The 15,192-nt window shown below is 41.9% G+C and overlaps 1 protein-coding gene across 1 annotated transcript in view; it reads left to right on the top strand.

The window, feature by feature from the left end:
• The window catches only part of SYN3 (synapsin III), a 204,043-nt gene that overhangs the window by 135,987 nt on the left and 52,864 nt on the right, over window positions 1-15,192 (top strand). The gene's annotated exons all lie outside the window — the stretch shown is intronic.

A 15,192-nucleotide genomic window follows, 5' to 3' on the forward strand; every position in this document is an offset into this window, starting at 1 on the left:
AGGGGCTTATGTTGGGGCACAGAGATGACACTAGACTGCTGCAAGCTGCACAGCAAACTGCCTTTGGGGGGCCAGCTCCTTCGCCTCTTGACTGGGGGATGTTTTGTGCCTTTCAATTGGCTGTCAGAGAGGAAAGAAGGCAAGGCCTGGGGAAAGGTGAAAACAACAAGGGCAGTTCAGCTTCCTTCACTGCAGTGAGTCATCATAGAGGTGTACAGAGGTATATAACCAGTACAAGGTGGCTGGACAAACGGAGGACAGGGCCAACTGCACAACCAGCTAGCCTGATAGTATGGGTAAGGGGAGGCACTCCAGTTCCAAGGGGAGGGAGGAGAGGAGGTGGCAGGGTATAATCCTCCACAGGGACGCTTGCTACCTCGTCCAAGGAAAACAGCCACGTGCCCTGTGCAGAGGAGGAATGCTCTGGAGATGAGCAGTGAGATATGGAGGAAGAAGAAGGGCCCTGCTCGCTCAGACCCCGGATAATTGTTTTAGAGGGCTGCTGGAGATAGGTAGCACAGTGGGTTAATACTCTGGTATTTCATCAAGAGAGACTAGTGGGCATGAGAGCAGTGAGCTGCATACTAATTTCTTGTGAAGAGCTGCGTAGGCCATATGAGATAGCCCCCAACAGGGTAGCACCAGCCCAAGCATTTCCTCAGGAGCCTGCACAATCAGTTACTGAAGGTTAAAAATTAGATCCACTGGCATAGCAGGGCTGGATTCAGGACAGAAAAAGCAAGTGCTTTTTTTCAGCTCAGCATTTTGATATAATGAAAAATACGTATAGTCAAGGGTTAATTTGCAGAGACTAGGACAAGTACGCTGTTCGCTTAAAAGGCAATCTTGCATAGTTCTTATCTCTCTTATGCCTGGCTCTACAAAATGCTTTCAGTTCCTCACTTTGCCATGATCAGTAACACCTGCAGTGGTGTGCTGGGAGTGAGGCTTGACTCCCATCTGTGAGGAGAGCTGTTGCTTTACCTGCCAAAGAGGAGAAACTGAATAAGACTGTCTAAAGAAGTGAAAAGCCCTTCAAGTTGCTTTGCATCATGTTTCATTCCACCTCAGATTACTTAAGATTAAATCCTATCACTGATGGCAGAGAGAAATAACTAATAAGGCAGAGCATCAGCAATAATACCAACTTTGTGCTCAAGTAAGGATGCCCAGTATCCAGTGACTGTACAAGTAGGTCATCTGGCTAGCTTGGCAACCAGAAAAGCTTCTCTGTTAGAGCTTACTTCTGGCACTGTTCAATCATAAAGCACAAGTATGGGATGTAGCTCAACTCTGCAGTTTATTGGGTGTAGAGAAAGAACTATATATTCATAATTACACAAATGCGATGTAATAATTGCTAAGGATTTCCTTGGTCATCTTATATTACAAATTGATTCTTCCTCCAGTTTTTGTTACTGCCTACAGAAAAAGAAGGAACCCATTCTCTCCTTACCATGTAGATGTGTAATTCCCCTTAAGCTAACAGGAACCAAGAAGAAAGTGGACCATAAAGAGGAGGGATGCAGAGGGGATGGATGAATAAAAGACCCCTTCATAAAAGCTCTGACGTGAAGGTGTGGGATGTTTTTCATCCCTGACCTCCTGCTGACAGACATGGAGTACAGGAGAAAAAGTTTGAATGTGAAATGTCTGAATTTGGCATTTTTGGACAGGAAACACTTTTGGTTTGGTCCTGTCTTTTCACAACAGGAAGGATTTGCAGCCAAAGCAAAATTAAAGACTTGCCTAATTTGTTCACCTTTTCAAACTCTTCCAAGCTATCGGGGGGGGAGGGGAGGGGCAGGGAAGACTGTTGTAATTAGATATTATGAAGGAATGCCAAATATTTTTTTCTAGAAGAGGATCCTTTGGGTCATCAGAGGTTTGGACAGCACAGGGTACAGGTGACCTCTTCCTGCTGCAGTTCAGTTGAGTATATAGACATTAGCTACCAGTATCAGCTTCATTGTGTCCCTACCCCCACACCTCATCCCTTCTTCTTAAAGTGCAAAACCACCCTAAATTCCATTTTCTGTAGGTAAGGGAACATGTGAAGGCAGAATGAGGAGGTAAAAATAACAGCTTTGGAGCTTCCAGTACGACAGACCTGTCCTGTCCTCCATGAATGCCTAATTCCAGTTTGAACATGGTCTTTTCTTTATCATCCTCATATTGTCTGATGACAGCCTTTTTTGGGTGAATCAATATGAATGAATTTAGGAAATAATTCCCCCAATGCTGCTTTGGAAACTTCTAGTAATGGTAAAGCTTTGCTACCTTCTGGCCTCTTCAGTGCCAAGGTTGAAACAAAGCACTTCTAGGTGGGTTGAAAACTGGCCAGACTGCCAGACAGAAAGGGTAATAATGATTAAAAGTTCAGCATCCGCTGGCAGCCAGTAACAATTGGAGAACTCCAGAGGTTGATTCTGGAGTCTATATAGTTCAATATTCACCAGCAACCTGGGTGATAACACAGAAGTGCACCCTCAGCATATCTGTGGATGACACAAAATTATGGCGATTGACCGACACACCTTCAATTCAGAGGGACCTCATACACCTAGCGATTGGGCCAACAGAAACTTCATGAAGTCCAGTAAAGAGAAGTGCAAAGTTCTGCACCTGAGGTGGGGTAACTCCATGCATCAGTACAGGCTGGGAGCCAACTGGCTGAGTAGCAGCCCTGCTGAAAAAGATCTAGAGGTTACAGTGAATGCCAAGCTGAATATGAGCCAACAGCGCATTGTCACTGTGAGTAAGGCAACTGTGTACTGGACTGCATAGGAGGAGCATAGCCTGCAGATCTAGGAGAGTTAATTTCCCTGCTGTCTGGCACTGGTGAGGCTACATATGACATACTGTGTCATTTTGCACCCCACCATTCCAGAGGGATGTGAAGAAAAGTGTCCAAACAAGTAAGAAAGTGTCCAGCGGAGTGCTGCCACAATGGTTAGAGGCCTGAAGCACATGATCAGCAAGGAGTTGTTGAGGTATCTGGACTTGTTCAGGCCAATGAAAGGAGAGCTAATCTAATAGCCTACAACTACCTGAAGGGTAAACACAAACATAACAGTTCCACATTCTTTTCAGTAGCGTCAGATGATATAACAAGGTACAAAGGCCACAAATTACAGTTTGGGAGATTAAGCTGGACATTCAGGGAAAAAAAAATTACGGAGTGGGTAGTGCAGCACTGGAACAGATTGCCCACAGAGGTTGTGGAATACTCACTTTTGGAGGTTTTCAAGACTCAACTACCCAAAGCTGACCTGATCACATGCTGGTGATAGTCCTTCTATGAACAAGTGGCTGGACTGGATGATTTCCATAGGTCTCTTTCAACCAACATTTCTGTTGTTCTATGATTCTTTACAGTCACTAGTCAGTTTATTTGACTAGGTGATTTACCAAAAATTCCCTGCCTAGATACAGAGGCATGTAATAGCACAGAAACTTAGATCACTGCCTGCCTGACAGCCACTATGGTTAGCAGCACTGTAGATAGGCTTCCTTCTGCTTAGCAGCATGATACCCATCTACTTTGCTGGCTATAGGTTGGCCATTGATCAGGCTTAGGTAGAACTGAGTTTAGGTGTGGGCTCATTGGGAGCAATATTGGGGTCAGCGGCACAATCAACCCTTATCTTTTCTCTAATTGGTCCTTAGTCAGAGGGAGCCTCACCAGGCTGTAGGGGGGGACTTTTAACTGCTTACAGTATAATAACCCAAGCCTTGAGAGCAAGCTCAGACCCATACTTAATGGTCAATAAAGACACACTTTTTGGATCTTCTTTTGGTGCTAAGAAGCTATAAAGACATTTTCAGGGGTATCCATCTATCCATCCATCCATCCAGAACAAAGAGGTGCTGCTCCAAAGATTCTGAAACAAAAGGCCATTTGGCTTCAATTACTATTATACCACCTTAAACATTTCTCTAGTGACTGACGCCTATGCCCCAGGAGGATCTAGCACACGTATGAGACAAAGTGCACTTTTTCAGATGTCCTGCATACAAGAATCACTCCTCTGCTCTGACAACTAAAATGCTAAAGCTGTATCCTCTTTTTACCAGTCTGTTGCCTTTGTTATCATCACACCCAGTGTCCTGTCAGAATCCTGACTAAGTACCCAGAACAATGATAGACAGCTAACTATCTCTAAATCTGGCAGCAGCCAAATCACAGCCCACATTTGAGTTCATGATCTCATAACAGAAAAGGCTGAGTGTGACCAAAGAAAAACCCAGACCTGAAATGCTGCACATATCTTCAAAAAGAATGTAATGGATTTACTCCACAGTTTATGACTAATGGATCACAAGGATTCAGAGAACCATCATTAATTTGTGATAACATTTGTGAATCAGAAGAGGGGTAGTCTTGTGGTTAAGTGTGGACTGACACTCAGGATGTCTGGGTTCAATTCCTGGTCTAGTACAGATTTTCCTTTGTAAGCATTGGCCGGCCACTTAATCTCTTATTCTCAGTTCCTTGCCTATAAATACTTTTCCTTTCTCCCATTTTTTGCCTATCTATTTGATCTGTTTTAGTTCTGAAATAGTTCTCTAGTTTCTAGCATTCAGGAAAGCAGAGACAATATAACCTGTATGATGTAACAAGTTGTACTATGAGCTATGAATGGCTCTAAAACAGCCCACAGGCTGAATGTGTTCACTTCAGCTAGCTAACAAACAGATATATTCAAAGAAACCAATCTGGACAAGTGAATGGTTAGCAAACAGTGAGAGACTAAATTCAAAAATCTTTGTTTATAAAGAATAATTTTGTTTATTGCCTACTGTGAATAGATGAAGAATATGAGCACCTTTGACATCCCCATGGACTCAAGGGATGCTTTTGGCTACTTCCATATGAAGAAACAGAGTATTTGGTTTTCATCGAAAGTGCAATCACACTATTACCAATGAAACCAGTACCAGTGCAAGCATCTTTACTATCCTTTCATGCCAATCTAAGCAATGGTACAAATTTTCACAAGTATTTATATCACCTGCATTGTAGCAGAAACAGACCAAAACACATACTTTCTTTTTTTCTGGCCACCGAATGATGATCACGGTTTTTATGTCTAAAATGTTTTTTTTCCAAATTGCAACACCCAAACACTTACCAGTGACTCTTCACAGGCTGATACATGCAACTTTCAACATGGAAAATGGTTTTAAAATTGAGCCTACTACTGATTAGACTGCTTTCTATCTTGAAATTTTCAAAGCTTGGTTGAAATGTCAAAGACAAACAAATGTGGACATTGTTACCTCTATTTTACTGCCTAATTTCAGAAGACCTGTTTTGGCATCTGTATGTCTAGATTGAAAGCCAAGCAAAATTACTTATAACCAGGTAACAGTCTATTCACTTGGTTCATTGAACACTAGACTGGAAACACATGGATCTCAGAGTATTAGAACTAAAAAAGAAAATTTTTTATCCATCAGCAGAACTCTACATCCCTGCTGACATGTTAAAAACTGCTCTCAAGGAAAATAAAGCATTAATGCATAAAGGGGGATTTAATTCATAAATAATGCCAGACACAGGTGCATGTGCCCAGAACTAAAGAGAGAAGGCTGGTATCTAGAGAAGTGGGTACAAAGACCTTGAGAGAAAAAGTATGACGTCTGACACAGAAAAGGCTTCTGGATTCCTATCAGAAAGCCAGTTACCAGGGGAAATGCCATGGTACAGGATGTACGAGTTTTTACACTAAGCGAGACAGGACAGTATCATAGGAGTCCTCCGTCTGGTAAATCCAGTGATCCAGTCAGTTGAACCAGCTTTTCCCCCATTGAAAACAATCTTTGCACAAGCCAGGCATCATTTATCTTCAACTGGGTGAAATTGTGAGTTGCAGTTAGTGGGACAATGTCTGTTCTGGGAAACTGAGTGAGCTAGAAAGGTCTTGAACAGTATAAAAGGACAGCAGGACCAAAGAACTCAGTGGAGCTTTGCCCTCTGCAGAAGGTAATAATGACTGAATGGAAAATAGCTGCATATGCATTAGCTCTACCCAGAACACTGAGAACAATAAGGTGGTGCACAGTTGTCATAATACTGGTCATTGTGCCTAGCAAATTGTGGCTCTCCATTATATTTGACTCTGAACACTGCATGGCTACTGAATTCAGGACTGGGCTTTACATACAGCTGTGTCTGTGCAGCTAAAAAGCTCAGATCCTGAGGGACGAGGAATCCTGAGGTCCTATCGCAACTGGGTAGCAAGGCATGACCCAGGTTTCAGCTGACAACGGAGCACATCCAGGCCACTTCAACTAGTCACTCTCAGTCTTGTTAACCATCCCTACAGGTTACTGCAGCTGGACATTCCTGTTGGCCAGCTGCCTTTACTTTGACAGCCACTTCTGTTCTTCAGTGACACCCGTCCTTTAGCGAACACATACACAGCTTAGAGACCCATATATACTCCTTGCTGCCACCCCCCAAAAAACATTTTTTAAACAAGATCTTGACCCTTTTTATACTGGATTTTCACTTCCCAAGAGTGCCAACTGTTGCCTAAAATGAGGGTGTTCCACTGTTCCTTTGCACATTTAGGTAGTACTGGTTTGCCCAGGTTTTCACAGATAATTAGAAGCTGCATTATTTCCTCTCCTTTATATAAAGACTGTATTTTTTTAACCTAATTACTGCCATAGTAAAACAGAACATGCAAACTGAACAGACTCAAGCCTATCCATTAGCCCCTTTCAGTCAACTGCCTTCCCTTCTCAAGGTGGTGACAGGGCACACTACCCTTACTGGCCCCCCTCTCCTCAGCAGATGCTGGGACACAGTTGCTATTCTCTTCGATCTTCAGCTACTCAGCTCACAAAGGAAAGCCTGCCTCAACAGTTGAGGGCTGGCAGTTGTGTCACTATTACTTACAACGTCTGTAAAACAAAGTAAACTCTTTGCTTTTAATCTCCTTCATGGAAAATTATGGCAACGGTTATATTACGTCACACTTATTTGTTGGGAAATGGGCCAAGGACATGCACTCCTCTTCACAAAGCTTTCACACAGCTTGCGTGCTTGTTGCAGCTTTCAGAAGCCACTTGTCTAGGCTGGTTTTGAGCATGAGACTTTTTTCTCTGCTTCATTCCCAGGCTGACCATTTCACTTGACCATTTTTGTTCCCACCTGATTTTAAGCCTGATACTTCAGATATCAGGACATCATTGGAAGAGGCATTAATGCAGTAGCAGACCAAGACTGAGAATAGCCTCCCCCAACTAATGATTAGCCATCAGAAATTAGCCTGACTCTATCAAAAAAGTATTGTTTTGACTCAGCTTCAAAGTACACAATGTGGTAGTCTGGTCAGCGGTAGGCCTTCATCCTGCCCTGAATGTAAACATGCATTAGGCTTCTTTTACCGCATGTTTTGGGAAGCGTCAACAGCTCTTGGCAAGCAATAGGAAAGAGATTACTGAGACACTGCTGGCATACTCCTTGAGCTGATGTCATCTCACAGCCTGAATAGAGTTCTGGGCACACACTTAGTCACATATATACACAACTACTAGTCACCAAACTTTTGTTTTGGTTGAAAAAATTAAATTAGTTTTTTTTGGCTGGAGAGTTCTCCCTCCCTCTCGCCCTTGCTGCAGTTCCTTTTTGGCTCCAGCTGGCTAGGCAGCCTCTCCCTTTGGAGCACCTGACATCCAAATTCCAGGATAAATCAGAGGTTCCATGCAGTCTGGGATCATTCTGTAATTACATACTGCCTTCCAGATGTTGACTCATGACGTGGTAACTGACATCTCTCCTTCAACATGATCCACTCTTCTAATAATACCTCCCTCCTTACCCTCACTGAGCCAGATTTTTCTCTCCAAATCTGGGCATGGAAAGCCCACCATTTTTCAGTCTTTCTCTGTGACTTGCAGTAGACTTGCAAATGTTCAGGAATAAGTTGCTGGTTTGTGTAACTGGGAACAGTTACTCCCTAGTGTAGGCTCAAAGGAGGTACACCTGGATTAATGTCATGCTATGGTGATATATTTTTCTGTATTACATTTTCCCCTGTGCATTCTATGGTGAATGTACCAGCTAAAACACTGAAGAACACCAGCAGGCTAAAAACTCAAGTTCTTTTTGGAAATGCCAGAATCAAGGCTGATCGTGCAACTTTTTTTTTTTTTGCCTCCCTTGTGCTTTGGCATTTATGTGCCAGTCCTTAATTACTGGATCACATACTATTTTTTTTCACAAGATATCTGCCTCATTTAATACCCAGTTCTCACTGAATGAGCTGTTATCTCCTCATATTTTTCTCTCCACTATTCTCACACTATTCAAATGCTGGCCTGAAGTTAGAATTATTTTTTTACTGATGGGCTTTTCAGTATTCCTCATCACTGAAGTTTCACAAATGTTAATCAGCACATATTCAAAACATCTTAGCTAAACAGTGATTATTAGCCTCATTTTATAGATGGAAGATTGAGCTAGTAAGAAATTAAGTTCACAAGTATGCACTATATCTGAATGTCTTAAGTGAGATACCTTAGACTTCAGTTTTTCTGACTGTGTAGCACTATTTAGCATTTTATATAATCATAGAGACATTTCCACTTATTTCAGCTGCAACCATGACTGCCTGACACTTGGATTAGTAAAGATAAGGTCTGTTAGGTCACACAATCTGACTTCCTGCATTTTACAAACCTGTATATAAATTTCATTCAGTTATCCCTGTAATTAGCCCAATAACTCATGATCATCCAAAGTATAAAGCAAGTAGTCCAGGAAAGCAGCTAGTTTTGAGTTGAAGACCTCAAAAGATAAGGAGTTGATGATTTGCATGGGTTGAATCTGCTGGGGTGATTAATTACTCTCACTGTTAAAGCTTTATGCCAAATTCCTCATCTGAATCTGCCTAGTTTCAGCTTATAGGCATAGGTTCTTATTTTACTTTTCTCTGCTGGATTAAAGATTCTTTTAACATCTGGTATTTACTCTCAGGAAGGTATTTGTAACCTGTAGTCAAGTCACTTGTCAAAAAGTTCTGTAAGCATCTCACTGATAGATATGTTCTTCACTCTTAAATAATTTCTATTGCTCTTTTCCACACCTTCCCCAATTTTAAGTCTTTCTTCCTTTATTTTTATGTAAACAGCAGACCAATATATCATTTTCAGGAGTTAATTGCAGCAGGACTGAAAATCTGCAAACCAGTTCTCAGTGTTTCAAATTAGAAAGGCCAAAATTTGAGGAGCACAAAATTAATTCCTACTTCAGAGAAGTGTGATTTAAAAGATTTTCTCGGCAGTTCATATGGACTTTTTGGCACAGTTAGGGTCAGAATCCAATTCACTAAGATGCCTTTCAGCTGCCTTAATCATCAAAGTGCCCTTTCTTTTTCGGCTACTCCCTGACTCATAATATATGCATTTTCCAACTTTTGGAAGAAATGAAGCAGGGGTCCTGCCAACAACCTCCTCCTTACCTCCAGGTTTAGCCTCAGAGCAGATCCACCTGGTGGACCCTTCTGAAGGGGACCTGTGGAAAAAATGACCCATGGTCATGTAATTAAAGACTGATTCATAATGCTTATGTACAAGGAAGGAAAATTAAGGTTGTATTTCTTAACGTTCAGGTGCTTAACTTTTCAACTTTAATAATGTTCTTTTCACCTGATATATGGGCATGACGATTCCTAGGTTTACCACAAAGCAAACTGAAAAAAAACCCATATTCCATCCGGTGGCAACATATTGGCACTCGCGTGACTCACCAAGGTTGACACTTTGACCTCCACTGCATGAAGAGCAGGCATATGTTCTCATTCATTACCTGTGGCTGTACAGAGAGTTTTGCAAATATTGCTTGTCAGGAGAGAACTTGTAACACTCAGGACACTTAAAATCCATTCTGGGCTTCGAAGGGAACAGCCTGCAATAGAGACAGACTTTCCTTCCCAATTCCCTCCAACTCATTGTATAGTCATGCTGGGTCTGTCCTACCCTGGCTCCTTATCCATGTCCCATTCTCCTCAGGTAGTTGATTTTAATATGTACCCCTTAATCTTTTCTTTAGTCTTTCCAAACATCTTGCCCACTCAGTCCCAGTGTTTGCTAGCCCAGTTCCACTGGCCTTGGCTGGCCCATCTGGGGCCTTTCACCCTTGTTCTTTGTCCATGCTCTCTCCCCTCCCTGCCAATACTCTGTCTTCTCACTTATTTTCTCTCTCAGACTCCCTCCCCAGACTCCTTGTTCACCTACAGGTTACCCCTTTATTTCAGACTCGCTCTCCAGCCAGTCCCAGTTCTCAGTTTGTACCTTTACCTCCGCCCTCCATAAGCTACTTGTCCACACCCTGCTCTTCTTTAATCTATAGCTCTTTGCCTGGCTACTCCCAACCTTCCTTGCTGTTCCATATCTGATCTCATCTGGTCTCAGTCTCCCCTTATGCTTGTTTCAGTTTCCACACAGTCTATTTGTCCCACTGGTCCCCATATATTCTGCTCTTGGTTCCCAACCTTATTCTTACCCACGCAGACCTTTACTTCCAGTTTCTCTCTTCCATAGCAGTCCTCCAGTCTCAGTGCCATCGCCCAACTTTCCGTTGCTGCTTGTCCAAATCCAGTGCATCTCCCCATGGCTGGTTCTTGTCTCTTCTGCATTTGAACCATGGATTTCACATTTCCATGCACAGATATCTGCCTGCATGAAGACTTCTACCACCCTGTAAATGTAAGGTGGCTTAGCCAACTTTCACTGAAAGTTAGATTGCCCTGAGTTACCCCCCATTTATGCAGAGTAAGAATATACGTGAATAATTGCTGCATATCTGTTCACACAGTAATTTGTTTCCCTATATTTGTTTGTTTCCACACCTACAGACTCCCTTGTTTTAGTTCAGTATCTATAGCACCCCAAACTTGCAGTTGCAAGGGAAAATCTTGGTGAGCCTCTCCACTTCAGTAGTCCAGTCACAATGCAGACAGACACTTTTATGATTTAGGGGTATATCTTTGGGAAGACTGTTGCTAGCAGGTGCAGACTGCAAGTTCCAGAAGTTTGGAACTTGGTGAGATTTGGCTGAAATTTCATAAGGATGGAGAAGGCCAGAGGCTGCAGCACCTCATGGCCTGTCTTCACAACTGGAATTGCCAGTTTCCCAAAGAAGGAGTCACAAGTATTCTTAAATACAGGCAGACCAACAGCTCTTCCTCTGTGTGTGTGTGTGTGTGTGTGTGTGTGTGCGTGCATGCGCGCGCGCTCGCGTGCACGCGCCCACACATGCAAGTGTATTTAGTTTCCTGGTTTACCTGAAATTCTCCAAATTCTCCAAATACTCATCTTGAGGGAGGCACTCAGGGTAGAAAACTTCAGCCTGAATGGTCAACATAGGGCAAAATTTTCAAAAGGTAAAACAGCATCTTATAAAATGTTATAGGCAGCCTGAATATCACCACTCCTGTGGCACTGCTGCAGTATTACAAGTCTGTGTGATCAGTCACAGAGACCAACAGCATGTCTGTGTGAAATCTGCTTACAGATGATATTGTTAAACATATGTAAAAAGTATATATATTTATGTAGTGCAGTCTGCTGGAAACAAAGAACAAATTGTAATTACATCCATACAATCTCCAACAGAAACATTTGTGATCTAAAAAACTATAGTAATATGTCTGAACATGAAACATTCTACATATACGCAAGCCCAGCTCTGTTTTCCAACACGCATATAGATGGACTCGTATAGATTAGCCTCGTGTAAAGCTGAGCTGCATGATAGGAAACACATGTTTCTTGATACTCGTGGCTGCACAATGGTAGAAAGAGTCCTGACATTCTATAGGTCCCTGGACAATTCTCCTATTGATGTGTTGTGAGTCACTGCAAACAGACCATCGTATGTTTCTGAATCACTTCCTGTTCAAGGGGTTCCTCCACTTCTTCCAGAGATTGTATGCTGAGGAGGAATTCAGTGGGCTAAGGCCCTGGAGGCCCATTCTAAATGCTTTCCCTTTCCCTTCCTTTTCTGTGCGCTGAATGACTCAGAAAGGAGATGACACCTTGCACTGATGTCACCATTCCCTTGTTGAGATGGAAAAGTCCCTCGAGGAAGGAGAAGGAAATTTAATTTTTATGTTCTATTTTAAGGAGATCCCTTTTGATTTGCTTTGGTTTATTTCTTGCTGTTGGCATGTTGAGGTTTTTAGGGTTTGGGGGAAAGGGTTGATTTGGAAGTTAGAAGCTCTGCTGTACTAAATTGGAAGATACCTCAGCTATTCTCAACACAATTGTATTGCTTTATCTCTCTGCCCTAAAAGTATTAAGGCCCAGATCACTGAAATGGGCATTCAATATGTAAGTAGCTGGCTGCATTGAGACTCCTGGGACATTCATAGGTGTTTCTCTGAGACAAGTCTGTTACTGTTGATTTGGCACTGTCCCGATAGCATGACAGACTGAAATCCTGAGAGAAGGTAGGAAGCAGACCATTTCAACATTCAGAGTGTTGTGTGATTTGAAAAGTCCCGATAGTATTGCTTTGCATAAGAAGTAATGTCAATAGAAGATTTTAATGTATTTTCAATGGGAAAAAAAATCTGCATTTAAAGGAAATTAAAATTCTCTCTTACTATTAAAAATGGACCTGCTTTTATTTGGTGTTTCCACTACAAAATACTGTGTCTGGATGACAGTTTTCACAGAAAGATAAGCCACTGTGAATTGCAGAAACCTTGAATTTCAAGTACTTTCCAGTTTGTTTTTCCCAAGTTTAACTGGACTGATATGTGATCTTTTGGCAAATCAATATTGTGATGAAAGCATAATCAGTTTCTGAGTAATTGCAAAATGATTTTGACTTTAAGAGATACTTATCCTGAATACTACCTGATGCAGTACTTTTCCACTCAATCACAGTAAACAGTGCTCCTGAATGAGCTGTGCCTGTTGTTCAGAAATCTTTTAGAGCAACCATACCTGAAGAAGGTTCACCTCATTTGGGTCTGATCTTCCCCTACCCATTAGTGTATAACTTGGGCCTGTGCTGCCGCTTGCTTTTGGAAAAGCTCTTAAAAGTACAGATCGCCATATGTATTTTGCCAGCAAAAGCTTAATACAGAATGCCAGATATGTATAAGTAGCATAATAACAAATATTCAGTCTGTTTCTGAGGTACCCTGTAGAGTTGCATGGATCTTACCAAAACTCCCATCACCTCCAAAACACCAGCCCAATTACTGATGAACAGCTGTAAGTTTGTTCATTTTTATTGTGTCCTAATCTAGGATGCAGCTGCCTCAGCCAGCTGTGACTCTCTCCTGCTGGAGACCTTCCCGAGCAAAATGACTGACCTGATGCTCTTCCTCTCCCAGTCCCTTCTAAAAATGGGAGAAGTCACTCAGGCTTCTAGTGATCAAATACCCGTATGCAATGACAGCCTCATATGAATTCAAGTCTGCTATTTCAGATCTCACTGCTGCTTGCAACTGTTCTTCTCTTAGTGTAAATCATCAGCTTTGCTTTTGTGTATGAGTGGATGCTTCCAGGACCTGGTGTGTTTTACATCATCTGTTTCTTTGTAGATGCCCTAGGCTTTGGTGTCATCAGTTTCTACCACTGCAGGCATTCTTACTTCTTCATATTTTTGCTGAAGGAAATTTTGCTGACAAACCACTCTTCTTCTATATAGTCTTGTAATTTAATAATGTTAAATGCAGGTCAGAGTTGACTTCCTCACCCTTTTCCAGTGGATGGTTTCTTATTTTGATACTGCTTTCTACCAGCTTGTTGGCCTGAGGATAAATTTGGACTAGCAGTAAAATATCACATACAGTGCTTCACCACAGACTGCTTAAACTCATATCTGCTAAACTGTGGTGCATTGTTATCCATTAACTATGCTGGGTGACTAAATCTAGTGCAAATGGATGTGGTCACCTTTAGGATTGTCTAGTAAAGCTATTTCTGAAATAAATGTCTCATTTCACCAACATAAAGAAATTTGTGCCAGAGTGCTTCAGCTGACCAACTGTTTCCACACCATGAGATTTTTATACTTGACTGGCCTGTGCTTTCAGTATATGTGACAAGCCTAAACAGGTTCACTTTCCCTTGGAAGACATCTTTAAACTCTTTTTCAATTGTTTTGATCTTCTGCCTCTTTGGTGAGTGTACCTCTTTAATGAGATAAAGGGAGTGGCATGTTTTTATTCGTGGATAATTTTTTTCCCTTGGTATGATTATAAATTGTACCTCTTCCAGTTTCCTAATTGCCCGCGAATTTAGTCACAACCCTAATGGGAATTAGCTCACCACAGTAAGTCCTGAGCTTCACCTGTTTATGGTCAATAGCCCATGTTTTTTCTTTCCAGGCTAACATCCCTGTTTCTGGCAACACATCAGCTTGCACCAACATCCACATTCAATGCACAGACATTTCATTTACCTTCAGGATGATAGTTCTTTAATCCTCTGCAGCACTGCTCACCGGTGCCATGAAGAGTCATCTGAGGACGTGGTGCTATTGTCTTCTTTGTCCATACTGGGGGAACTCTTGGAAAGTGATAGAAATTACTGTGGTTCTTGAAGGTTTTTCCAAATACCAGCCATTGTCTTGACCTGTGTTCTTTGTAGATGTGTGTGCTGCTTTATGAGGACAGCAGCTCTATGCCCAGCGTACCATTTGGCTGCCAGTCTCTTCTCTTGTAACAGTCTGCATTCACCACAGCATGACAGTGCTGCCCATCTTTTGTAGGTTTCAGTCGGGATTAGGTAACTTCCTTTGGCTGGTAAATTTGACTTGCATTGCCAAGAAATAACTGTGGGCCTTCCAGTAGATTTTGACTGCTTTGTATCAGGTTCCAGCCACGTTTGCACTCTTCCTAGAGACTCAGCTCCTCGAAATTGAGGACACTGGCTCTTCAGCCCTCTAACAACCATAAACTTTGCTTTATTTTTGCCTGCTTATTGTACTGTTTAATGACATATGGTTCACATGTTTCATTTTTATGTGGAAGCCAGTATTCTTCAAATTCCTGTGATACAGTGTCCTGGTGATCCTCAGATGTCAGGCTTAATTCAAAACTATTAGAAGCATCCAGTACTTCAGCATCAGCTATTGTCAAAAATAAAGCCACTCCTAAATATCTTAGAAACATTCAGTTAAGAGAGTCATTTAACATCGTTTCCAACAATCACTGA

The sequence above is a fragment of the Dromaius novaehollandiae genome, chromosome 1, assembly GCF_036370855.1.
Source record: "Dromaius novaehollandiae isolate bDroNov1 chromosome 1, bDroNov1.hap1, whole genome shotgun sequence".
Classification (NCBI taxonomy): Eukaryota; Metazoa; Chordata; class Aves; order Casuariiformes; family Dromaiidae; genus Dromaius; species Dromaius novaehollandiae.